The following is a 27,505-nucleotide window of genomic DNA, read 5'->3' as shown; positions in this document are numbered from 1 at the left end:
CTACAACGTAAATGCTACCATCTATCTTGAGATATGACTTCTAAGGTCTCACTTTTTACAGTACAACGGCAATGTTCTAAATCTTTCAACAGCAAAAATCTTTTTAAATCGTTACAAATAAGCAATGAAACAATCAAGTAGACCAAACCGAACCGTGCTACGCAGAGAAATCGAATCAATCAACGCGAAACAGACGCTTCGGACACCATCCCAAATACAGATGAGCTCCTTACGAGAAATAACATAAAAGTAACACGTCTGAAGCCGTTTTTTCTTGTAAAGCCGGTGGAACTACGAACCGTGATGGATTGCCTCGTCCCTTATTAGTATTTTAGTTAACTCTTCGCAGCCTTAACAGTTTCGGAGGGTTTGTTTTGGTTTGATTGGTGATTTTAAAGGGTCTTTTTCGGAGCATTTGTATTCTTCTTGGGTATTACCAACAAGGTTGACAATGTAAGCATACTTTAACATTTTATAATGCACGATTTCGCAGCAGTGAGTGTCAGCCATATTTTAGTTAGTTCTTCCTAGCGTTCCAGTGCTTAATACGATTCCTTTGAAATCCTTTCTTGTGATAATGGAAACCTACATATTTTTTAAAATTTTACACTAATAATTCAATAACTTAGCAATTATATTCTAGTGAAAGATTTGTTTACCAACCACTACTGCTAATTCATCGATCAAACTGCTGATGTGAATAAACGCATGGCTATCTACATTAATTATAAATTCCACATTCACGTTCGATAATAGTATCCCAAAACTAGGTATTGTACTAAACGACCGATCCATCAAGATTCGAAATTCGCGCATCAAATGCTGCGACAATGTTAGAAATTAGCTGATCGGCCTAGGGATATATTAAGTGTATAATCTATGGCCTAGGGGGTAGCACGTAAATAACTATTTGAATAAGAGCAGTAATATTATTTTAGTTTTATTCATTGAATTCAGTATTAAATCACCGTGAAAAGTAAAGCTTAGGAAAAAATAATACATATAATAACTGTAATGTCCTTTCAGACCACTATCCGGATTCACGCGTGTGAAAATCGGGCGGGCCGCTAATACATCATAATTACTGTATTGGTCCTTTAAAATTAGTAATCCGGACTATTTATGAATCATACCTGCTGATGAATTTTGCAACTAATAATACATATTGTAGTTCTAATGAGGATAGCATTCGTTTATCGCATTATTGGCTTCTCTATTCCAGCCTCAATAGTATTTCACACACGACTATTGACCGACATCCATTAGTAAAAATAACACGAAATCGAGGTTGTAACCTTACACTTTGTTTTGAAAACACTAACGCTGGTTATGTTTAGTTGGTTTAGTGTCGAGTCAGATTCTGCCCCGTGTTAAATATCTCATTACGGAGGGTGCATCGCAAAAAATTAAATAAATAATTATCAAGACATGGAAACTTCAATTTAAAAAAATAAGTCCCTATTGATGTTAATCGCGAAATGTGTTTGGCGTTTATCACGTCATATGGTATCTGACGATTGCTTTTTTTTTTATTGCTTAGATGGGTGGACGAGCTCACAGCCCACCTGGTGTTAAGTGGTTACTGGAGCCCATAGACATCTACAACGTAAATTCGCCACCCACCTTGCGATATAAGTTCTAAGGTCTCAGTATAGTTACAACGGCTACCCCGCCAGGGGTGGTGGTACCTACTCGTGCGGACTCACAAGAGGTCCTACCACCAGTAATTACGCAAATTATAATTTTGTGGGTTTGATTTTTATTACACAATGTTATTCCTTCACCGTGGAAGTCAATCGTGAACAGTTGTTGAGTAAATATTTAATTAGAAAAATTGGTACCCGCCTGAGTTCCGAACACTGGTGCATCGCTCAACACGAATGCACCGGACGTCTTATCCTTTAGGCCACGACGACTTTCAAAATAAATTTCTATATTGGCAGTATGCTTACTGTTTATATTACAATGTATGTTTCCAGTTGATATCTAATATGACGACTCTACTGATTTTTTTTAAATACTTTAAAAATAGTAGTAATATCACACGAAAAATAACTCCGAAGGGACATACATTACAATATAAATCTCACTGAAGTCGTAACGTATTTAGGTAGTACTATTTACATAACAGAGCACCATTTTCTTTTGAAATGGACAAAATAAATACAAATCAAGGATTTACATCGTTGGTACCGAAATAAAAAGGTAAAGAAAAACTTCGAAAAACCAGACCTTCCAATCTTTAAGAACAACAAGAGTCCGAAACATCTAACGAATCCGTTATAAAATAATCAACGCAGCATCTTTCGACAAACGGTTACAACTCAACCTCCATTCACAATCGACGCTTTAATGTGAATTGGATGGAGCAAAAAGATAGAACGGGGTGCAATTAATTCAGAATATTCTAGAAGTACACAAATGTGAAAGTACATCTATATATTAATACGTGAAGCAAAAACTTTGTATCCCTTTTTACGAAAATTGCGCGAACGGAGGAGTATGAAATTTTCCACATTTATAGAGAATATAGATAAGGAGTGCACAATGCTAATATTTTTTTTTAAATAATGCAAAAAAGAAACATTAAATCAATAAAGAAAACATTAACATACACTACATACCACGTATATGACGCACACAGGCATGCATACTATTTATTGTCAAACTTTTGTTCTTGACGTCTGTGGTCAAATTGAGAATAGATTAAATATTGTTTGTCTTTTTTAATATTTTTATAGTGTAGTCTTGGCGAAATTTGTGATTATAGAAGTATAAAATACAACCATAATAGTTTACAAACTTACAATTGCAATTAATTATAGTCGCGTTTCGACTACTGCGGGACCTCTAGTATAGTACAAAAACAAGAAAAAGAAAAACAAATTGATACGAAACTTTAATCAGAAAACGTGATTGTTGTTAATATATGTACATAGATATACTCGTATATAGAATAATGCTTTTGCAACGCCATGTTTATATTTGAACTGCTATTTTTCTTAGCAGCGTAAGCGCAAAACGTACTTTGTACAATGCTAACACAATTCAACAAGAATGACAATGTGACTTTGTGCACTGGACATGAACTAACGCCAATAGGGATGCATGAATGGGGCGAAACACCCCTGTTGACATCCCCTTGTCACGACGAATTTATTTTGTCATCCCTTCGTTACACCTAAACCTAATAAAGATCAGTGCTAGACGTTAACAGAAATGCCAGGATTCCACCGTCAGACTTTATTTAGAGAAAATCTTAATTTGATCTGCTACAAAACAAAGGGAGTCGTTTAAGGGATAAATGAAAATCTTCGTGGTGTCACCCCCACTTGAATTTATTGAATTTAAGTTCGTTGTTAATTAATACGGAAATTAATTCAGTAATGGATCTATTGTTTGTAAAAAAAAAGAACAATCTATCAACTTTTCTTTGCTTGGTTTGCTTATTTTTTTATTCGTCTACTGGCTTCCGTGTATGCTGCTTTCATACGTGCATGAGGTCGATGTCTCAAGTACACTTAATAACAGCTTCTTTACCTTTTAAGTCGAAATCCGCGACTACTTTGCAACAATCGTGTTAAGATGTCTTGACCTTCGGGCACTCACGACGATCGCGGGGCGCTGGTATAGATCTAAATCCCCGCTGCCCATCTTTTAGTGAAACTCTTAGTCACCTTTAAGAGACTCACAGAAAGATATGCGATGAGGCCATTTTAGACACACATCACAAACATTGTTGTTGACTTGATATATACTTTCTACCTTGTATGTTTAACTTTATAAATGACCAGTTGAATAAATGAGCTGCTGTGTCGTCTAATATGTACTCATAAGTCTAACCATTGTATCTCAGCATGCCAATTGGATTCTCGATTAAGGAGAGCATCTTCTTTGCTGAGAGTATTTTATATTTGGGATATCGATGTACTTTTTTTTTATCTTGTACGTTTAGTGTTTGATTACTTTCATAGGCAAATGTGCGTACCCAGTATTACCTGGTGATGAGTGATTACCGCCGCTAATGAATGTCAGTAATACCAGGGGCACCGCGAAACCGCTGCCTACCAACTATGTCTAGAGTGACCATATCAGCGTAACCTTAACGATGTTGCTAACACAAACCCTAGCAAGAGCCGTGCTTCGCAGAATCTACCACCGGATCAGAAACGCGACCCACTGAGAAGATCCGGCGAAACTCAGTAGGCTCGTTGCCTACTTACCGTCTTATTACATTTTGAGTTTTGATGTTGCCTTTTTAGCCGTAACAGACTGCAGATATTTCAAATTATTTGTAATTTAGCACGACAGTAAAGTCACCAAGCTGCGTTGCGGTGTCTTTAGTACCGGTATTAAATTCCCAAAAAAAAACCAGACCGTACTAACATAAATAATGTCCGCTTTTCTTATTGCATTGGCTGCGTCATCGCTTACTCAGATCAGAAAGTATCGTTAAAGCCACACGAAGCGATACATCAACTAAAAGCGAATAATGAACCGAGCATCTTTCGTCAACTGGCCCTAAAAGGGATCATTGGACCGTGCCTAACTTGTCGATATTTCACCATCGCGTCATAATAGAGAACGTTTGACACTTGCTTGTTTGTATCAATATGCAACTCAACTGATCGGACTTCAGATTTCCAATCTGATTTCAGCTCTGTTGCTATTTCGTTTAGATTCTTTTCTGGATAGCTTAGTTTATCAGTTACGACTTTTAGTTTTTATCTATGAGTTGTGTAATGGATGAGTATGACTGCACCTTTCTGAATGGCATCAAAAGCACGTTATTGCTATTATTCCTGCAGTTTGCAAGAAAATTGGTTATTGTTATGATTTTAATGGGTTTTCTTTCAAAATGTGTTAGCTAAATTAGAAAAAGCGTTTTGTTGTTTTATAACTGATTCCAAATGTAGGTTTTACAAATACTTTAGAGTTTATCTTACCTTTTTATTGTTTCATCACTCCTTCTATTTTAATTCACTAGTGTTCTCAATGTTTTAAGGTGCAGTAAAATGAACCGGGTTTTTTATGAGGATTTATCTTTATGAGACGTTATGTAGATTCCAGTTTTTGTGAAACCGAGATATGAAAATCTTGCATATCAGGATCAAAAATATATATTTTGGTATTTCTGACATGCACATTGCACAGTTGTCCTTTGGTCTTAGGTTAGGAAATAATGCAAAAGGAAATGAATATTTGTGGACATGAAGAAAATGAATATCCATATTTATGTCGCATCTCTTTCGTACGTATTGTATATAAAGCATTCGTTTTTCAATATTAACATGCGTCTCCTGTACATCAATCAATCATTCCTATCAATTCCTTTCAAGGCTTATTTATATACGCAGAGGGACTTTGGGGTGGCTATTCAATGCACGTGCTATAGTTTTAGATGTATCTCCATTCGCTGGAATATATGGAGTCGTGTTTTTCTCTATATACTTAGATTGGCGTTTTGTTGACATATATATATATATATATTAGTTACATCGTATTTTAACAGTATTCCGAATGATAAGTTTTTTAAAAATAACGAATGTCATTTCCGGCAATTAAAGTAGTATTGTAACTTCTTATACCATGGAATATTTATTTGGAAATATTAACGAAAGTCATGAAAGGATCAAAGGTTATTGTTTGGCTGATATTTTAAATATTATATTTCTATATTCAAAATTTTTTCTTGATGGTTTTAAGAAGCGAATCTCCGAATTCCAAACCTTGAATGTTTTCTTTATTACATAATTCGTTTATTTTACTTAGAGGTTGATTTATGTTATCACATGCTTTAGACTTATAAGAGTTTTCCTTTCATTGCTCGAATTTAATATATTACTAAAAGGTTTCTGTATAAAATAGAACCCCAAATTCACTTACCTCCCAAAACTGTTACCTACCAAAAAACAAAACAAAAAAGTAAACCCCGCACAAGGACGACTCGTGACGCTGCTTCGATCACGTCGCGACAATCTAAAAGCGGAATAAAGTCGCGCGACAGTACACGTTTTATAAGCGTCGCATTAGGCCGCCCGCTCACGTACGACATATTAACGAACATGGCGACACATACGTGACTGCGACTCCGGGCCTGGTCGATTCAATAATCTGTGTGACGGTTGTCGAACTGCTTTGGTTTCCTTACGTTTGGTCTTTGGTATTGGTTTTGTTGTTGGAATGGCTTAATGTGCGAGCGCGTGTTTGAATTCATCATTTCTCTACTGATACTAAGCGACAAACAGACCCAAACTTACTGACGCGAAGGCAGAATACCAATCACAAGAAAAACAATGTCTAACATATTCAAACTACTCTAAAACTCTTAAACTGTTGAGATTTGTAACCAATCTTATGGAAATTTTATTTAATATATGTCATTTGACCTACAAGATATTATTGCATCCAAAATTATTGCATACCCCACCGGCTAAAAACCTATCAAACGTCAAATTATGGAATGACAGCTGTCAGATATGACAGTACTCGTCGCCGTAGCAACATTAATTAATTAATTAGTTACTATGTACACACATATATGGTTGAACTTGAGTTCCATTAATTTGAATTAATCTTGCCATAATGATTAAGCAAGAACACTGTTTGAACATGACTTCACCCATGAGGGTTGACCAATGGAAATCAAGTATACAGAGCCACTGCAGTATAAAAATATACTGCATAACATAACAAATAATTGAAGAGATCAATCCCTATAAATTTTATAGCAATTAAGAATTAGTCCAGCAATAATATCTCCTCGAGATCTGATGTTTAAGGCAATGAAAATGTTACGAAAAGAAAACCTTGATGACTGAAACCTCATCACAGTGCTAGAATTTTACTATTGACCCAGACTGTTGACTACACTACATTTTCCCGATAAATCTGCAAAAGGTTCACTTCTGAATTGAAATGTAATCGATAGCCATTTAGTGATCAATTCAAAAATTCAACTTCGATGCTTTAATTAATTTGGTTCTGAAAATGATTTCTTCAATAGTAAAGTTTTTGGATAGCAAATAATTTGATCGCCTGATTGGTCTAATGGTTAATGATAGACCGTCTTTATTCCAACATAAGTCCGAAGTCATCGTTTTAGTCTAAATTAGTTAGTAAACTAAACAACGAAATTAGGTAGTAGTTAATATTCGTGGACTTGGTATGTCCACGTGTGTCACTTGTCTTTCCTCTAAACAGGAAATAATGTGGAACATCCATTAATTCATTTATAAATTCTGAGATTGGACCAAAAAAATATTTTAAGTGAAATCTCATACGCATCTCCTAAGGTCACGGAACCACGTCCACGACTCACGAAAACATCAGATACTACTACTATAATTATAAAAATGTATTTAATTTATGTTGTAATTAAATTTTATGGAAAAACTTGAAAGAACTAGGCAAATAGAAAATAAACTGTGTTAAGAAATTGAAACTAGAGTAACGATACGACTTTATAACGCACGATACGATTAGGACAAATATTGCGTCGATCCCAATCGGTGATCCAGCGTATTTCTGTTTTGTTTTGGAATTCATTTCCACCTTATAATATTAGGCGGATCACTTATCATCTACTATTCAAGGTACCGATTCAAAACTTTTTTTGTATTTCTTATATTTTCTGTGAAATGTAATTATTCTTAGATGCGATAAATTAATGATGAGTTGTATTTAAAAGGAGTTATATTTAAAGAATTACAGTATGTATTTAAATTATATATTTTAATATTTCCGGGGTTATATTTTTAATATAATTATGTATATTTTATACATGTATATATTTGTATTTGTATATCTTGTATACATCTGCTACTATACTGTACAAAGATTAAGAAATTTAAATAAAATCAACGAAAAGTTCATCAGCCCTAACGAAATCGGTTAAGACGAAATAATCATCTTCACATTCAAAAAGCAATTTCATCTAATCATAATCATATATCGAAAGACATTTTCTACTGCAAATAAGAGAGCATGTTCCTGACCGTTTTCAATTACCTTTCAAATGTTACGTCCGTCCGATTCTAGCGATCTTATTATCGTATCGTAAATTCTAAATGTCACATTCGTTGCCAAAAGTTGTTCCCGCTTCGACTTCGCAAACGTTTTCAACTTTCTAATTAAGTTCTGGAACTCTTGAGTTAACATTTAGAGACGCTGATTAACTGCGAATGTGTAATGTTACTTCAATTTTATTGTAATGGCGTCTGCGCATATTGTCTTTAAGCACACATTTTAGGACTTCTACTAAAATGTCTAAAAACGTTATGCAGGTCGGCAAGCTTCCCTCAAACGTACCCCGTTCTCATTGCAATACACGGGCTTTGTTATGATATGAATTTAAGCTGGATGGAGCACGTTATGTTAACCCATAGTGCCCACGCTATTAGTAATTAAGTTGTAAGTAAGTAATTAAGTTCTTTACTGGTGGTAGGACCTCTTGTGAATCCACGTGGGTAGGTACCACCACCCTGCCTATTTCTGCCATTAAGCAGTTATGCGTTTCGGTTTGAAGGGTAAGGCAGCCGTTGTAACTATACTGAGATCTTAGAATTTATATACTCAAGGTGGGCTGGCTCATTTACGTTGTAGATGTCTATGGGCTCCAGTAACCACTTAACACCATGTGGGCTGTGAGTTTGTCCAACCATCTGAGCAATAAAAAAAGAAAGTTGAACGATACAAACACTTCAAGATTTTTCTGGATTTCTTCTTTTAGCTTGTGGTGTAGTGGTGTGGTATTTTATTGCAGATCTATTGTTTAGAGATATTGAGATATGGAAAGCAGGTATGGAAAAAGGTTTTAATGCTCCAACTGTATTTGATGATTTGGTGATTTATAACTAGTCTCTGTACCCTTAGTTAAATCAAAGCAATCAGGTTTCGGTATTCAGTAAGAAAGTAAATAAAAACATGAAGTAACACAGCTCAAAATTCTAACAATAAACGTTTTACTTTACAATAAATAAGCAACAGTTCAAAGAAGATCTTACTTTTTTATATTATGAAATTTAATAACGTCGAAATTTAATAACACCGTGCCCTTTTAAAAGCGGACCTTCCATCGTTTGTTCAGTAGAAAGGCCCAAACGCTGTGTACTTACGCAGTTTCATAACTGGAACGAGCATTAAGAAACGGAACGACACAAAGAAACTCTCTAAAATGTATATTTAAAGAAAAAAGACCCTTAAGTACCCCATTTCTAGTGTTTGTTCATGCAAAAATTGAATCACTGCAAAATATAAACTTGACCTCGGGAACGGGATCAAGGTTAAGTCTAAAATAAATAAGCCAATTCTGAGGATCCAGTCAGCTCGCTGGGGAAATCAAACGCAGGCATCGGTTTTCGTTTGAAATAAGGAGAAAGGAGTCCGAATTTATGGTGCCTTGTCAGGCGATCGAAGAGAGGCCATGTGAAGGCCGGAAAGCGAACTGAAAATTGAAGCTAATCCATTCGAAAGACACACTGTACTATTTGTCTCGGATAGCTCGGAACAGCGCGATTAATGTGAAGCTTCTAATTAAATAACTGAAACAGATGGAGGCGTTCATTTTTTTGTAGTGTATGTATTTTAGTTGTCTCATTCCTTAACTCACGATTTTGTCAAAAAATGGTTTGATACTTAGATTTTAAGATTTAGCGTTGTTAATGATGCCAACTTGGTGTTAAGATACCATAGATAGATATATAAGATAAGATAGATAAGCTAAGATAGTATAGAAATAAAAATGCCAATGTCAATGCTCATCTGAAGACTTAAGGAATATTGCATAATTACAACCTTCAAACTGAAAACAGTGGCAGACGTAGACAGAGGTAAGATTCACCGTCAATAATTTCGAATATGAATTTTTTTCATAACTAATTTGTTTCCCAATAGCGTACATTTAGAAACGAGTTCATTCTTCAGAAACTTTCATCAACATTTTTACGTTTAAGAGAGAAAATATCCTAATCCAATAACATTATTGTTTTAGTTCCGAACGAACAGCAAAAAGGAATTATCAATAATATTTCAATCCGCATTTTTTTCCTTTCCATCGACGAACCGTATAATCCTATAAAAGCAAAAGCCATAACTCTGGAACCTCCAGTTTTTTTCTCTCATGAAAAACGACGTCACTGTGTCTCTTTAAATATTTATGACAAACGAAAATTCTCGACGAGTACAAAAGCCATATTGATTTTGCTCCTTACGATGTTGCATAATACGATCCCCCTGAATATTGTATGCTCCGAATGGGGTGCGAATATGGTTAAGGTGCGCTTAGTCTGGTTTACGAACATTTTTGGGTTTAACTGCTTGTTTAAAGTGACCCCCAGGGAGTGGTGGGCTGTATATTACCCTGGAAGGCAGTAAACCAGGGTTTATTAGGCATTATGCTATCCAATTGAGTGCGTCAGTAGAAGTTAAGTCCTCGTTGCGGCATCTACTTCACATTTTATTTTTGAATCTTACAGTAGCTTCGGTTCTTACAAAAGCGGCTCCATACTGTTGAAGATAGATTTCTCCGTAGATTTTCAGAGTAGGCGTGTTTAACACGATTTAAAAAAAAACTTCAGATAAGTGATTGGTTGCGGTGATTCGCTGGGAAAGTATCATTCAGCCCAGTATGGTCAGTGCTTTTATATTACAAAATGTAAAGCTTGGAGCCCAGATAATAAAAATAAGACCAAATACTTTAGATATCTTACTTTACCCTTTTGTTGATCATGACATCTTTGAATTTTTTTACTGATGACACTGAGTTACCTTCAGCTTACTTATTATATAATTCCATATATTTGAAGATATGATGAAATATTTGTTTGGCTTAATGATCCAGTATAATTCCCCAATAACTGTGAATTCTATTGCAAACTTTCATTTATCACTGTAAGTTGCGAAAGCACAAGTATTACAAGCTGAACAAGCCTCTTTGCACGTGCTACATCTAAGGAAAGCAGAGCGATAGCTAAAAAGAGCCTGAACAAAGATATCTAACTTTCTGACAAATAGATCCATTTGGGCTGCAAACATTGCTGCGCTTATAACCTCATCATCCCTACAGATCAATAGTAATAATAATGAGATGCATTTCATTTTGCTAAAAACAGAGGAAAACAGCGAAACGTCAAAAAGAAAAGGTGGTGATCACAAACATCTTTAAGGAATACCATTTGAAAAAGAGGTCGCAATTAAAGGTGTTATTAGTTTTAAATGTGTCATAATCAGAATAGACAGTAATCGAATGTGCAATTTGGGCGTTTTTTAGTGTCAAAGGACAAAAAATAGCTATAAAAAATATCTGCAGTAAAAGACGTGGCATATAGTTTATAACACGTAATGCAAGAACTTTTATCCTCATGTAGACGACTGGCAAAAAGTAACTAAAATTCAAAATGTGCTATTTACATTTTCTGCTTTAAATTCCCTTCCGTGCATCTTTATATCCCGGAGTACCTGAAGATCCTTCCACTTGCATCTCCAACGGATCCTTCGCAACGACGTGTACTTAGATTTCTCATTCCTAAGACTTTTCAGTGGTAACGTAAGAGAAATAATTCATACTTACTTCGTAACTACATAAACAATCACTTCACAAGATTATAAGTAGATTTGATTATAAAATTTTGCTATGCGTGTGTGCTAAGGAATAGCTTAAAAAGTGTATAGAATCAAAATATGACAGAGCTACGATGCTGTGGCTGTTTTAGTGACGTCACTATTGTCATCAACAGAATGATCGCTCATGCTTGGTGAAGTAGATAACAAGCTTTTACACCTGTACCAGTTTTATATCACAATATTCAAGAGGTCGGTCTTGTCAGGAGCTTGAAGTGAGCAATGGTGTCATGAAGTACTCTATGTACTACATATATAACTAACTACATATATAATATACTAACTACATATATAATATACTGACTACATATATACATTTCTTCTTAATCGTTTTTACTCTTAGTAGACTGGTAGTGGTACTTTGTTTGGGTGGTGGTGCGCTACACAGAACGTCGCCATTCCTCGCGCCCTTCTTGGGCACAAGTTGACGGGACCGTTTAGCGCTGCCTTTATTTGGTTGGTCCATTGTAACGATCACCTGCTGCGTGGTTTTGGACCCTCAAGCATTTCCTGCACCACAAGGCGCTCCACTGAGTCGCACCCCGTCGCAACACATCTCCGAAGGAAGCGAGAATGTGACCCTGAAGGATGTAGGATGGACGATGCCTGATATCGAGTTCCTGTAGAATTCGACTGATTCGTCCTAAGGATAGGCCACGAATATTTTGGAAAAAACTAGAGCGCATGATTGATTCTCCAATCAACAAAACAAATAGAACAAAATTAAATAGCATTACAGTTACACTGCTGTTTATAAATAAATGTACTAATTACTAAACTATAATATTATATACTAATGTTAAACGTACTATAATTGAGATATATTCTTGTATAACTAAGTTAACAAGTTGCCCACAGAGCGGGAATAAATGTCGACTGGCCGGAGATGGGAACCTTCAACGCATGACTGCTTCATGTCAGAAATAGGCAGGATGTTGGTATCTACCCGAACAGTTTTACAACACGACCCAACACAAGTAAACTAATTTGCATAGCGTGCTCATAGATTGTGAAGTTGAAATTTTCAACTACGACAATAAAATACGCCTCAGTGAGCGCATCTAGCGAGATGTTATACACTATAGGGGTGTACCATGTGTATAATCTTACGTTTATAATTAATTATAAACTAAGCAAAAGATTAAAAATTATATTATCTTCGCGCAAGAGTTTAAATTATAGTATTCTGACCGTTGCTTAATTTAAGGATCCCGTATATTACAAAATTACCTTGAAGGAAAAAGTATGTGGCACTGAAAATCGGTACCGAAGCCCTTGAGTTTCATGACATGAATTTCACACATCTTGAGATCGAAGTGAGGTTGCAGTCGTAATTGCTTAACGGTAGACCACACTTTGAACTAGAATGCATCACAACTCTGTGGTGTCACCATACATCCTAGCAGTAGTCAATCCCATTAGCGGGACCACCCATAAGTAAAGGTCAATTGATCACTGGTCGCTAAGTACAAAAATAAAATGAAATGGATCATGCAGCCTGAAAACACAGCTTTTCAGAAGGGGCTCATAACCATTTGTAAATTTTTAACACTAACAATAATTAACTCATCATCATCATCATTCTACTGCCCAGTCACTTGGGGTCAGCGCAACATGTTTTCTCCTTCCATACTCCTCTATCATATATCATTTCTTCGCTCACTCCCCTCTTACACATATCGTCTTTCACGCAGTTCGTCCATTTTTCTTGGGTCTACCTTTTCCTCTAAAGTCTTTTACATTCATAGTTAAAACTCGCTTAACAACCTCATTTTCATTTCGTCTCATCACATGTCCATAGTAAACGCGCACTTTTCAACTTCTCTGTCACAGGGGCCACGTTCAGACTTCCTCTAACATATTCAATAAAATAATTAACTAATTAAAAAAAAAACGCAGCACACAACTAAAATTTAATTTCAGCCGTGTTACTGAACGCCATTTTTATCAAAGAGTGCTTAAAAATTACCTACGTCCCGATTTAATAGTACCTCATAATATTCGTAGTAACCCCTCGCAAAGTTTCACACCGGAAGTGGTCGGGTAAATTAAACTTTTCCACTGATTTATGACAGTTTATTGTTTACGCGGCGACCCTCCTGCTAGACGCCCTTGCCAAAGTTGAAGACATATTTGAAAAAAACGAAAACGATATGGCACGGATTTTTTTGTCTGAAACTCATTTTTGCGTGATGATAAAACTTTCGATAAATTTTGACCTTCTTAAATGACCAACAATGCCTGACAAATAGTTTTCTCTCTTTCGTCATGTTATCATGGATTTTCCAAGAGGAGACTTACAATTTTCTATAAACTATAGGCTTAGCAAATGACTCACAGATTAGCCAAGCCAAGCAAAACCTAGCTCCACTATACTCGTATTGTCTATTTCTATTGACAGCGATGTGATAACGAAAAAAGCATAAGCACTAAATAAGTCCAACAAGGCGTAATTAAACATACTTTGATTATACGGCTTGTTGGTCTTATTTAGTGTCTATTCTGGCGGGAATCAGATGCATGGCTAACGAATATTTTTGGTTTGACATTTACACCTTACTGTCCCAATAGGGAAGCTTTGCGTCACGGAATTACAAAAGAGGTAATTATTTTGAAACCCATGAACCAAATAAAAGTAGAACATGGATTAATGCGTTTTGTACTATCTCCTCCAATCGGGATTATTTAAAGGTTCTAATAATAATAATAATAATGGTGTGGCAATAGTTTATTTGGATTTGTAAGGTTGTCTGTTGGATTTGTAATATTACACAAATTTGAATCTTTCAATCAGATACTTAACGTTAATAGCATTCGCGATATTGTCTCTATGACTTAGATAAACTAGTAAATGAGGCATATTCTTGTAATGAATATGTAGGTAGCTATCATAGAACAGAAGATATTTGAGTGATTTCACTAACTACACTTTCAAAATAAATTTGCATATCTAAAGTTCAGAACGATAACATTCGTTATTCGAAAGTTCCGTTTGTGGATACCACCAACAATATTAAACTACAGCTAAACTAAGCAGCTACGAATTGTAAAAAAAAGTGTTTGACATAATTTGACACCTCCCATAAAATTCCATATATATAGGTTTCTAGCCAGGCCTCGTATGGAAGGAATGCTACTGGCCAGGACCAAGCCATCATGAACAAATTACGCATTCGGAAAGAACACCTCATTGCTACGTGGAACGTTCGAGGATTACTGCAACCGAGGAATTATCAATTGTTGACGCGGAATCAAACAATCATAACATCTCTACCCTTGGTCTTAGCGAAGCTCATATGCGCGGAAACGGACATTTCCAGCATCAATATCGCTATCCACTGGAGTGAATGGAGGAACATAGTTCTAACAAAAGTGCTCAGTAAAGGTCACGACCCTCAGCACTGAGGAATACGACGCACGGAGGAAGATAAAATTTCGAAAGCCTAACAACTAATAATGTCTGAAAATTAAGTCATCCAAGCTGCCACGAGTGTTATATAAAGTAGTAAGTTTACCGACGACATCTGGAACTCGACGACTTTAAATGTGTGGTATTAAAAAGAAATCCAAGCGCCGTAGGGATGTGCGTAGTATTGAGTGATGTATGTAACGCAATACTAAGCCTATCGATTTTTTGTGTAAAAAATGAACATAAAGTGACTATGATTTGTCAGCACTTTATTGAATAGTGTCATTGGATAATAATTGTGTTTTGAGACTCTTCTTCATTTAATGGTCCAAATTATATGTAGCAAGTAAACTTCATGACAAGTGCACCGTACGCGACGAATGGAGAAGTCTGGTGAAGGGCACCAGAACCCGAAGTGACGGTCACGACCACTCTGCCAAGAGAGCATACGACAGAAGAAGAAACTCCATGAAGTTGTGAAATTTGATTTAGTTTATTTTCTAATAATGCTTTTAAATAAATGTACGACTTGAGTTTCAAGGTTTCACAATTAATGAAATCTAGAAATTGGATCAACTATAAGTTAAATCAAATTGGATTTCGATTTCTAACTATTTCTAAGTTTAGATGTTTATCGAAACTTTCCAGACATTAAACAGGAAAGCTGTAATTATGGATTTAGGCAATCCAATAATTATATAAAATATAATCGAGAGCGGTTATTTAATTTTACTGGTTCTAGATCCGTGCACGTTCATAGTGGCATATATATATAGTATGCGATAAAACTCCTAGAGTGTACCTAATAGAAACTATTGTTACTGAAACTTCAAAATAATAACATCACCATCATCTTCATGACCACTCTACAGCCCTCCATTAATAGACATTGACATAATATTAAAATGAACACTAAGAAGAACAAGAAGGCTTCATCGATAGACTTACATCACTAGCCAGTATAGGCGAAGACGATAAAGAGGGAAGGATATAATGTAGTGCTTTCAAACACTGAAGCGAAGTTTGCCTACAGAGCAGCAGACAAATGACAACCGGCCCGAGGCGGGGGACTGATATTAGAAGCCTTTAAGATGGGAAAAATAGCAACTTTTACTTGGAAACGTACTTTAGTAGGGCCTGGGATGTGAGACTAAGCGTTTGTCGGATTAAAAATAAATAACGCTATTTGGCTATATGAAGTAATTACAAAACCATCCTTGTATGATTTGTCTATTTAGAGCGATTGAAATTGGTAAAGCCTTTTTTTGCGATTTGTGCTATATGCTCTGATAATTGAATAATGTATGAATAAATTTACGGGAGATTAAATTTTTAAAAGCGCTTTTTACCATATTTTCAATTGCGCTGTTACTGTTATATTTAATAAACGTTTTGAGGCGTGAGTAGGCTTTTTATTTGGAGGTGTAAGTCATGTCTGAGAAAATTTAAGCTTTATAAATGAAAGCTTGGGTATCGTGTAGTTTACCTCTCCTAAATACCAGCTACTTCCCTTTGACTACTTAGAGAACAGGGTCGTTCAATTTGTCAATAGCCCCATTGCCATGGATCTTGGAATGTCTAGATATGCAGAGAAACTACTGCTCTATCTGTATCTTGGTTCGTATATTCCATGGGCCCAGCACAAAGGAATTGTTCGGAATTATCCCTCCATCTTCTCTATCGCCCACTACCGAGACAAAGTTCTTAAGTAATATTTAGAATATTCGTGGGAATACACAAACTAAACGCGATAGGGGTTTTTCTAAAATTTCTAATATTTCGAAATCAGTGCAAATATAATAAATTATCACTGAAACCGCTATCGTTCATCGATTAAACCGATCCTCGTACATAAGATGGTAGCATTGTTCCGCGGCGCGCTGCGTGAGAAAGAATCGCGGACGACATTTGTTTCACCACCGTTCGGATCCTCGCACTAAACTTACACAACTGTGTTGTATTTTCACGAAAAGTTGGGCAAGCCCGCATAATGTGGTTCTGCGTCGACGTCTTATATTAAACTTGTTTCTACTTAGCAGATTTTAAATCTAAAACGCAATTGATTAATGTCAAAGTTAGTGTTTATAAGCTGATCGTCTTTTTCGTCTATGGGGTACGGTACCATGGGATCCAGATCCGAATTCGTATCTTTGTTAAAGATATTTGTTACCCAAGGTCTTTTTTTATTGCCTTTTTAGGCAGATGAGCATACGGCCCATCTGATAGTAAGTGGTTACGGTCACTCATGGACGTCAGCAATGCCAGGGGCAGAGCCAAGACGCTGCCTACCATTAAGTACTCTCCACAGGCCGCGTTTGAAGAAGGACATGTCGTAGCACTCGGAAAACACCGTGGAGGGGAGTTTATTACAAAGCCGGATCGGCCGGTGGATGGTACGTGGCAGAAAAGATCTTGGAAACGCACAATCGACGAACGCAGTGGTTCCAGATAATATGGATGAATTCTGCTCCGCTCTGGTATTAACTTGTTCTTGTCTCGTATGTGTTATGGACACCGTAAGCCTGTATGCGATTACTAGTTTTCGATGCCCATAAGGCAAGAGAAAATGCTATCTCCCATTTAAGCAATAACAATCCAGATATACTTTAAAATTAAAAGTCTTGTAAATCCAAACTTGATTCATTTTTATTATTACTATAGGTTCGGTTAGTAATTTAATAAAGATTGCATATTTTTAAGTATTGCTTTTTAAGTGGGTATTCATAATTAAATAGGAACACCATTCAGTCACAATGGCGTTTTGAAATGTATCTGAAATTATGGTATTTTGACAAGAGCAGTGACATACACGTTGTAGTACTTTTTTTTATTGCTTATATGGGTGGACGAGCTCACAGCCTACATGGTGTTACGTGGTTACTGGAGCCCCTAGACATCTACAACGTAAATGCCGCTACCAACCTTGAGATATGGGCTCTAAGATCTCAGTATAGTCACGACGGTTGCCCCACCCTTCAAACCGAAACGCGTTACTTACTGCTTCACGGCAGAAATAGGCAGGACGGTGGTACCTATCCGTGCGGACTCACAAGAGGTCCTACCACCAGTAAGCAGCAACAGTGCTTATGGTCATATTAGGTTTTTTGTTTTTATTTACGTCATAACAAAGTCACGAAATAAAGCCGCAGATCAATCTAAAGTAAGTCCATTGGAGTGCAAACCTTAATTTCCTACGCTGTCCCAATCTTAAATCCCTAACGCTACCCTTTTATCCCCAACGACATAAAGTGCCGACTATCAGTACAAACACGCGTCGTTTGAAGTGTCTATTTTTACTTTGTCTAGCCGAGTCATTATTTCAGTAATAACTATTCACTTCGGACGGTATACTGTTTTGCGGGCTTCGCTAACATAAACGCATAATTCACACCGTTACGTTATTAAGTTTTTTTGTTTCTTTTACCTCTGCTGATAGCCTTGAGAGGCTATTTCAGCTTCTCCTTGACGTGTAGGTGAGCTCACGGGGTTCAAGCCGGGAGTATTGCTAACACTGGCCCCAGCAAGAGCAGTGTTTTGCGGAATCTACCACCGGATCGGAAACGCGACCCACTGAGAAGATTTGGCGAGAAACTCAGTGGGCTGTGTCTGTGGGTTAACTTACTAATCGAGCCCTTCGTCGCAAGCGACGGGTTCGACCAGGATGATGACCGGTGCTTGTAGTACCTAAAAGCACCGATAATGGATCGAGAGGATCCGTGATGACGTGTTGAGGGTTTAGGGAAATTATTAAATTTTCGATCAATTGTTACAGACTAAACTTACACTAACAAGGATAGGTTATTCAAATAGTAATAAGAATGGTAAATTCCATTTCCACTAAATTATATCTTTTTTTTTGCATATTGGGGTGGACGAGCTCACAACCCACCTGGTGTTAAGTGGTCACCGGAGCCCATAGACATCTACAACGTAAACGCTGCCACTCACCTTGAGCTATAAGTTATAAGGTCTCAGTATAGTTACAACGGCTGCCCCACCCTGCAAACCGAAACGCATTACTGCTTCACGGGAGAAATAGGCACGGCGGTGGTACCCACCCGCGCGGACTCACAAGAGGTCCTACCACCAAAACAAACATCATCGGTCATCGGTCGGTGTTTGCGTGTCTGGCGGTTGTCTTTGGGCCTTGATTGCCCGAGGCTTCCTCTTTTCAGATTTTCCTTGACTTTGTTTCTGAACGATAAATTGTAAACCGGTAACTTTTATTTAGTTCAAGCAAAACCAAACCACAATTGACTTTAATTTTGCAGACATAACAATTTGCCATTTTAATACTAACACTATTAGTCTTGAGATATGTGCTTGAAGCCTTTTTTGATTGGAACGAAGTTCCTTATGGGACGATGGGTACCCTAATCGGAAAAAAACGTCCGTAACGTAAGATTTTTATTTAATTGATGAACGAACTCACCTAGTGTTAATTAGTTACCGGAACCGATAGAAATTAATAACGTAAATGCTATACCTACCTTGAGATAAGAGTTCCACTTCTCAGCTTTGGAGTATAATGGCTGCCCCACCCTTCAAACGCATTACTGCTACACGACAGATATAGGCAGGTCGGTGGTACCCACGCGTGCGCTTACAAGACGCCCTACCACCTGTACTCCTCAAGCTACCTATAGCACCAACTGATTGCAACGTGGGAATATTACTGAATATTGAAATCACTGTTTGTTGAAATGACTAGCAAACTAACTCCTATGGGCTGATTATCAACAGATTCGGTTTTTATGGGTCATAGACTTAATTAAAACTACATTTAAGGTTCAATCTCGCGTTTGTATTATTATTATATTATTTCCGAGGCTTCGTACACCGTTTTTGTGGACACGGGCTATGGTACTTTGGGAGGCTTAACGACAATGAGAATATATTCTACCGAGTGGTTGATGTTGCTCGGTAGACCGACGGCCCGAATGTTATTGTTCGGAGCTTGCGTATATGCAAATTAATCTAGAAAATGTTGTAAGCGAGATTCAGGCATCTGTCAAAATATCTTGTGTTATATGATAGCTACAGTACTATAGCAGAAAGATATTTAAGGTGCAAACAACCACTATATGAAATTAAAGTTTGTAGGACAAACAATACGCGATTTCATACAGTACAAGGAAACAATCAAATAATTATTCCATTTTTAATATTCACTAACGGCTAGTAATGGTGAATGATAGCTATTTCGCGAGCTGTTGATGTTTCGACGCCCTTTTGGACTGCCTGGCATTAAGTAGAGCTATCAGCGCACACATGCCTTCACTCTATCCTGCAGCATTGATATCATGAGGATGACTATAAGTACGAGCGTTTGTTTACCCGTAGCGAAGATCAATCATAAGCAGGATTAGAACGAAACTTCATTGGTGTTACAAAAAACTATTGGTGAAGCTACAATTAGGAATTGGAAACTTTCTCTCGAAGCCCCACAAACGTCTGACACGACTGACAAGAATTCAGTAACGATTGTATAGCATACTTCTGTGGATATCGTGAAACTAGAACTGTCTTTTATTCTAGTTACGGAGCCCTAATAAAGATAGCTCCGATTTACAATGCTAAGTATACTTATTGTTTGTAGCCGAAATAATTAAAAATAAGTTTGCTATTTTAATTGTGTTTATTAATGTGACGACGCACGACGCGCAAGATTTTTCACAAAAGAGAGATTGTACCTATTATTGGTAGTCCTTGGTCCTTTTTTTGGAATGCGGCGATTACTTTGGACCCTAAACCCTATCAGATTTCACTAGAATATGTATTAAAAAATGCGACTAGTAAGTAAGTAACAGAGGTCTGATATAGTGCGCTAAGTTTCACATCGTACTTTTAAACTAGTTTCACAAGTACGGTGACTTACGCTATATGTTTATTGTTATTGTTAGAACTGATCAAGTGAAAATTCCTAACAAAACCTCAGTCAAAGAGTGCGTGCGCCAAGCCTCAGTTCGCAGCTATTCTGCTTGAGGGCTTTAATATGGCCAAGGTTTTAATAAACAAGGACTCCACATGACCACGACTACCCTGCCAAGAGTAACCGACTATGATGAGTATTAGAACTGGAAGTTTAAATAAAATCAAGTGATTACCGTAGATATAACGTGAATACCAGAACCCACTTTAAGCCTGGAGATCGACATATCAATTGGCGACATATCAACGACTTATTGGATGTCACCTATCAAATCGCAACAAATGGCACGGCACAAATAAATAAGGTTGTAGTAACTTCCCGTGTTGCTATACTAGTACCGGTAAAAGTATTGATTCTCGAGCCTCATCCAGAGCTTTTATGAGCTCAGTTATATGTATAGACGAAATAAAAGTGTCGCGGGAGGCGTCTGGCTCGGGCTTAGCTATGAAAGGCTTCGGCGAGACGGCTAATTGTAGGCTATACATTGCATTGTTTTGACTACTGAAAGTAGCGTGAATGGAACTCCTTCGAATTTTCAGAGAGGAAAAAGGATAGTATATGTTTGTTCCTTTCAAGATAAGTTATCATAAGTTGGCTACATAATAGGGAGGTAAGTGTACTCGTATCAAAAGATGAGACTGTTTTGGCGTGATACAGAGGAGAAGAGGTCCGATGCATTTGTATCTAGCGATGCACTGGTGTTCGAATCCCGCAGGCGGGTACCAATTTTTCTAATGAAATACGTACTTAGACCTCCACGGTGAAGGAATATTATCGTGTAATAAAAATCAAACCCGCAAAATTATAATTTGTGTAATTACTGCTGGTAGGACGTCGTGTGGGTCCGCAAGGGTAGGTACCACCACCCTACCCATTTCTGCCGTGAAGCAGTAATGCGTTTCGGTTTGAAGGGTGGGGCAGCCGTTGTAACTATACTTGAGGCCTTAGAACTTATATCTCAAGGTGGGTGGCGCATTTGCGTTGTAGATATCTACGAGCTCTAGTAACCACTTAACACCAGGTGAACTGTGAGCTCGTCCATTATTATAAGTAATAAAAAAAAATAAAAAAACCATTCAAAGACCTTTTTCAAATTGGTTACTTACTCAGCTACTCAGTCATAGCATGGTAGTGATGAGATAATTTTGGAGATAGATTGGAAATTTAGGGCAATAATGATTTCTGAATAGTAGGTAACCAGAGTTGTTCGAAGTAAAATGAAATCTTTTGCTAGTGGGTGCTGTAGTGAATTGGGAACAACAATTTTTTTTTATTGCTCTTGTGGGCAGACGACATACGGCCCATCTGATGGTGAGTGGTTATCATCATCCATGAACCTCAGCGATGTAAGAACGTGTTATACGTAACCAATTCCCAATAAAAATCGAGATATCTCTGAAGTTTCGTTCAAAATAGTTTTGACAATTTCGATTAGTGAAAGTCCAAATCGAATTTAACTAGCGCAGTAAGCCTTAAAATAATTAAATGGAAAGATGGCGGGTCCGGTCTCTGCGGGGTGATTCGAATGATGGATCGGGTGAACCGTTTCGCCGAAATCGGTACAGCCGGGATTTGTACGTTTGTTATTTTCAGTTTACTTTGTTATTCGTGATTTTTCTAATTAATATCTATTTCGAAAGCCGTCGGTTGTTTTGAGGTAGTGTGACGTCATCGACGAGAGTAGACGACTCCGTGGCATGTTTATGTTACAATTTACATGTTGGAGGGCATAGTTGGTTTCTTATATGGAGCAGTTTGATCGTTTTCTTATCAGCCCACAGACGTCCACTGCTGGACATAGGCCTCCCCCAGGCTTCGCCACAAAGACCGGTCCTGCGCTGCCTACATCCAGCGGATCCCCGCGAACCTCAATAGATCGTCGATCCATCTTGTTGGAGGACTACCCACGCTACGTCTTCCGGTACGCGGTCGCCACTTAAGAACTTTCTGGCCCCAACGGCCACCCGTTCTACAAGCAATGTGCCCTGCTGCCCACTGCCACTTCAATGTTGTAATTATTTGGGCTATGTAGTTTATCATGGTGTTCTTTGAATCTCCTCATTTCTGATTTGATCTCTCAGGGAAACTCCGAGCACAGACCTTTCCATTGTTCTATGGTGACCTTGAGCCTTCTCATACGGCCCATTGTGAGCGACCACGTCTCAGTGCCGTATGTCATCACTGGCCACACACACTGCTCAAAGACTTTCGTCTTGAAACACTGTGGTATTTGTGATAAGAAGATTTTACGTGGCTTTCCGAACGCTGCCCATCCGAGCTTGATACGACGATTGATCTCTTTTTCGAAGTTGGTCTTACTTAGCTGGACAGTGTGTCTGGGTAAATATACTCGTCAACAACTTCGAGGGTAGAGTGATTAAAGAATTATTTATTATAGTATTTAGTCTTTGACAATAGAGTCAATTATAATGTTCAAACTTATGATTTCAACTAATTGTCGTCGAATTCCGACTACTGGGGGAACACTAGTTTGAAATAAAGTAATTTAGGTTTGCCCTTATGATTTCATTCATTCATTCATTCATTCATTCATTCATCACCACATTTATATAAAATTAAAGAGAGACAATAATCAACAAGCCGCGTCCGAGCAGTACCTCACTCGGTATATTGTAATGTCGCAGTCAGTATTGTATAATCGGATTACGGGGACGCCGCTCGATGTTCAACTTGCTTACATTGCTAGGGACGCGGTCTCGTTAAGGGCGATCGATGGATTCTTTAGTCAATGCTTTCTCAGTAGTCCCCCAAGTTGAACATGTATTCAAACCCAATAATCAAGAGTTGGATTAAGTTTATAATTTCCTAGCATTTCCTTCGACCGACAACTCAGTCACTCTTTCTTTAAAAATTGAGTCCTCTTATGTAGTTTCAATAGTGGTTTTAATTATATTGTAATAATGGTAAATATTCCTCGAATACAGTTTGTTTGGGTTGAGAGCATTCATGACCCCACATAAGCCGCGCCCCCTCCCCCTCAGGCGCGAACACCTCATATGAAGCTCGGTCCCCAGCCCGTAAAAAAAAACTTTCACGATGAGGTAGAGCTACTACCGCTGTAGTTCATTATGCCTCACAACAATTTCTATTAGCGAAATTAATTCGCCTTAACGAGTAATACCTAGTTTTAAAAAATAATTCCAAGAAGAGCTGTAAATCAAGCCCATATTTGTAGCGGAATAAATGTTAAGAAGAAAATTGTTAGTGCCAACCGGCTTGATTCCGTCTGCTCTGAATGCAATACAATGGTGGACCCCAGTTTAAAATATAACGTAAAGATTTTCCAATTCTCTTAGGACTCAACGTTTTCAAGATTTAAGTTGAAAACCATCAACCGTATCTTAAATAATATCTTAAGTATTTTTGTATGTTATGTGTGGAGATTTATCCAGATTTATTGGTAGTAAGATGTCTTATGAGCCTGCAATGCAGTGTTTGAAGGGCGGGGCAGTCGTTGTACCATTAAGCTGGGACTTAGAACTCAAGTTACCATTTACACTATTGATATGTATGGGCTCCATTCATCACTTAAGGCCAGCTGAGCGGAAAGCTCGTCCACCCATCTAAGTAATAAATAAAAATATATGGTACTCAGGTTCAGGGTAACTTCAAACCGTTTCTATCTGTTTGCATTTTGGAGTCTGTTTAACGAATGCTAATTTAAAAAAAAACACGTGGGCACTCGGGCGCTGCCGCGGTAAAGCATTTTTTATCATAGCATTTTTTATCAACTTATGCAATTATAATTAAACAATAATAAAATAAGACCACGCTATATTTATAAACATTAAAAAAAGCAAAACATTGACTGTCCCCTTCACACTCATAAGCTAGACCGCGCGAGAGAGATATGGGCAGACTTTTCATGATGCGCATGCAATGCGACGTCACGCCGCGCGCTTATTCACAAACACTACACAAGCGCAACGTGAGAATGTGTTGAACCCAAGCTACATGGTAGGCGGAGTGGGGGTGTTAGGTTTTATTTTCGTTACGGAATGTCTTGATTCGGTAGTCGTGCTCAAAGCCCACGATAAAAGCTATGCAATAGCTTAAAAAAATCATAAAGGTTGAATTACCCGCTCCCCGCTTGTAATAAGACCCAGACTCACCAACTTGGTTGTATTAATAATGAATTTTTGCCGAGTCCGCTTCGCTGAGGACAAGTTAAATTAGATCGTCGGCCCCTCAGAATTGGAACTTAACAGTTTATTGGTAGATCTCTTGTCTGTCGTCCGGAAACTTTTGTAAAAGATGTGAACCTATTAATGGCTCGTTATTTAGTAGAGAGAATCGTTTGTGAATAATTAATTTGCGAGTTTTTTTTTGTTTTTTTTTCGGTCGAAGACAAAAAGTACCGTCTTGAATTTAAAAGGGATGTGTACCGTGATTAGATAATAGTTAGTTTTAAAATGTAATCTCATCACTTCTAAGTCTATATTTTAATAGGTAGTGCTTAAAAGATAGCCATTTGCTGTGTAAAATAATATTGCAGTGCTTACCTCGGAAATCTGCACTAGTTGTATTTCTAGAAGGTATATACCACAACCTCGCCTATTTCTGCCATGAAGCAATAATTTGGTTGAAGGGTGGGACAGCCGTTGTACTTAAAACTGAAACTTCGAACTCATCTCTCAAAGTGATTGTCAATTACGTTGCTGATGTGTATGGGCTCCGATCACCACTTAACACCGTGTGGGTCGGAGCTTGTGCATATAAGCAAAACAAAGTAAGTACCACCATTCAGCATGTTTCTGTTTCAAAGAATACATGTGTTTATTTTTAAAGATAGGACAGCTATTTTAGCAATAATTTCATGTCCCAAGATAGGCAATAGCATTTATGTTGAGCGCCGGTGACCACTTAAAAACTAGTGCACCTCGAGTTTATCAACATATCTTAAGTAATATAATACAAAGAAGATTATCGAGAGAAATTATTTTTAATACAAATTGAGTGGGGGATCACAAGTAAAAGTCATGCATCAACCCGCATTATCCGAATGCCCAAAACAAGATAAAATATTAAAACCCAACAATACAATCATCTTATTGACCACTAAATTCGATAATTCCCATCCCTAGTCCAAACAAATCAAGCCAACGGCGCGGTTAAGGGCCGTTTGCATGCAGCATCGATATCGATATATCGACAAACTGTACGATACGAGTTTCGTACACACCGTGGCTGTCGTGGCGTCATTATTGCAAAACCAAATTAAAGAGCGGTGGCACAACGAGAGCGTTTTGTAATCTTGCCTATCGTATGCGAACTAGTGCATATCTGTTTAGGGCAATTCTAAACATAAAATATTATATCATTGTTTTTAAATGTCACACTAATATAACTATACTTGAGACCTTAGAACTTATGTCTCAAGGTGGGTGGCGCATTTACGTCGTAGATGTATATGGGCTTCAGTAACAACCACTTAACACTAAGTGGGCTGTGAGCTCGTGCACCCATCTAAGAAAAAAAATAAAATAAAAAAGTATGGCAACACAGTTCGTTGCAGGTGCACAAAAATTCTGGTCGTACGTACACGTGTTGTACATAAAGAAATAAAAAGATTTCGCTCTGAATCTAGTTTTTATTGAAGCTAGCACAATAATACAGTCCACGCTCTAAGCAATGTCCAATAATTGAATATCGACCAAAATTACTGGCACATCAAAGTTTAGATTAACTTTATATATTACTGCGCTATTTTGCTTTTTTTTATATTGTGTTAATATTAAAATACGCTGATAGCTACTAAAATAAAAATCAAAATTGGTCGACAAACAGAGGAGAATATTATACATAACTGCTTTATCATCTCCTATACACATTCTATAAAATTTCACAAATTAAATTTTAACAAATTGCATGGAATCGAAATAAAAATAAATAAATATTCATATTCTGTGTATTACAGCTTCTGAATAGATTTTTTTCAATTCAAACTATTTAAATATTCTTGAATCACATTGCGTATGCGATTTTAATAGATGAAGTAGAATGATATTTTATGAAATCATGCCTAAACGAGAATATTCAAAATCAAAGTCACGGAATTTCAATCGAGAAGAAACTGTTACTGTAAAAATTTTTTTGTCATGTTCATTACTTTAAATTTCTTCAAAAAGTATGAATCATTTAATCTAAATTGAAATATAGCAGATGTGACTGATACAATTGTAAAATAAACTTAGTAAAGTAATTCAAGAAGCTTTGAATAATATTTAAAGAAAAACAGTACCGTTGTATCTTAAGCCTAATTCGCCCAAGTTTCAGTTTATCGATACAACCAGAACGTTCCCTAGAATCTAATGTAAACTTTAACTATCGTTATTAAGGTTTGAAGTTGTTTGCCTAGAACAGCGGTTAAGCCGTTTGTTCAATGACGCGAAACTAGTCAATAAAGGCAGCTTAGCGGCATCGATAACTTTGTGTTTTGCCTATATTTATGAGTTCCACTTGACTGTGGAACACCTGTTTATTCTGTGAGGCACGTCTTTCTGGGTCATGCTGAATTGTGATTC

General features: G+C 37.2%; 1 protein-coding gene across 2 annotated transcripts in view; it reads left to right on the top strand.

The window, feature by feature from the left end:
- The window catches only part of Ten-m (teneurin transmembrane protein Ten-m), a 774,430-nt gene that overhangs the window by 186,749 nt on the left and 560,176 nt on the right, over positions 1-27,505 (top strand). The gene's annotated exons all lie outside the window — the stretch shown is intronic.

Source organism: Bombyx mandarina, chromosome 13 (genome assembly GCF_030267445.1).
Source record: "Bombyx mandarina strain Sakado chromosome 13, ASM3026744v2".
Classification (NCBI taxonomy): Eukaryota; Metazoa; Arthropoda; class Insecta; order Lepidoptera; family Bombycidae; genus Bombyx; species Bombyx mandarina.
This window is presented reverse-complemented; position numbering and strand designations above follow the sequence as displayed.